The 1,541-nt window shown below is 40.2% G+C and overlaps 1 pseudogene; it reads left to right on the top strand.

Annotated features, from left to right (window-relative positions):
• The first annotated feature begins 460 nt into the window (after window positions 1-460).
• Window positions 461-1,479, top strand: LOC116083961 (annotated as a pseudogene).
• Window positions 1,480-1,541: the final 62 nt, after the last annotated feature.

Below are 1,541 nucleotides of genomic sequence, written 5' to 3'. Positions count from 1 at the left end.
GAAAAAGGGGGCATTTTAGTCATATAGATATGAAGATTGCAGTAATTATAGAGTTATACAAATTTAAATTTTAATAAAATTTTAACCTTAATAAAAGGATGAAGCTTGTTAGCAATCTTTCAGCAGAAGATAACTAACTGTGTGGATATACTAGATTTAATCTATGTGACCAATACTACAGCAGACTAAAGCTCTTGTTCTGAGTATCCTGTGGATAGATTGATAAGTTCAAAGAATGAATGGGAAATGTCTATGAAGCTTTTTCAATATTATTTTTTACCAGCGCTATGAGCCAATGTTTCATCAGAAAAATATGTTTGTATACCTTAGTCTGTTCCTTAGTTGACTGCATAGGATTTTAAAATAAAATACATAATACATGTAAAATATATGGAAATAGTATTGTGTAATTTTTATTTACTAAAAGGAATTATTTTCCCTATTAAGAATTTTCCTTCAGGGGTCTGGAGCGGCGCAGCAGGAGCGGGGCCGTGAGGAGAATAAAAGCAGCCCCGTTGATGACTGAAAATGACCAAGCACCCACCTAACAGACGAGGAATCAGCTTTGAAGTGGGAGCCCAGTTGGAAGCTCGGGACCGTTTAAAAAACTGGTATCCGGCTCATATTGAAGATATTGACTACGAAGAAGGGAGAGTTCTCATCCATTTCAAGCGCTGGAACCATCGTTACAATGAGTGGTTTTGCTGGGACAGTCCTTATCTACGCCCTTTAGAGAAGATACAGCTGAGGAAAGAGGGTTTGCATGAAGGGGATGGGTCTTCTGAATTTCAAATAAAGCAGCAAGTGCTTGCTTGCTGGTCTGACTGTCGATTTTACCCAGCCAGAGTCACTGCTGTGAACAAGGATGCTACTTACACTGTGAAATTTTATGATGGAGTAGTTCAAACTGTCAAACATATTCATGTCAAAGCTTTTTCCAAAGATCAGAATACTGTGGGTAATGCTAGGCCTAAAGAAACAGATCACAAAAGTCTTTCATCATCTCCTGAGAAACGAGAGAAGTTTAAAGAACAGAGAAAAGCCACGATCAATGTGAAGAAAGACTAAGTGGGAAAAGCCTTAAAGACAGAAAAGCGGCCCAAACAGCCTGACAAAGAGGGAAAGCTGATCTGTTCAGAGAAGGGCAAAGTGCCGGAGAAAGGCCTTCCTAAGAACGAGAAGGAAGATAAGGAGAACATTTCCGAGAACGAGCGGGAGTGCTCTGGGGATGCCCAGGTGGAAAAGAAGCCTGAGAAGGACCTTGTGAAGAATCCACAAGAGAACCTGAAGGAGCCAAAAAGAAAACGAGGCAGACACCCTTCCATAACTCCTACTGCTGTGGATTCAAACTCTAAAACTTTGCAACCAATAACATTGGAATTGAGAAGACGGAAAATATCAAAACGAAGTGATACCCCATTAAAACGTCCTTGACTTGACAAAAATTCATCCCAGGAACAGTCCAAAAAACGTTCTGAAAATAGTGACAAAGACTTATCCAGGAGACGGTCCTCCAGGCTGTCCACTAATGGGACCCGTGA

The sequence above is a fragment of the Mastomys coucha genome, unplaced genomic scaffold (assembly GCF_008632895.1).
Source record: "Mastomys coucha isolate ucsf_1 unplaced genomic scaffold, UCSF_Mcou_1 pScaffold8, whole genome shotgun sequence".
Lineage (NCBI taxonomy): Eukaryota > Metazoa > Chordata > Mammalia > Rodentia > Muridae > Mastomys > Mastomys coucha.
This window is presented reverse-complemented; position numbering and strand designations above follow the sequence as displayed.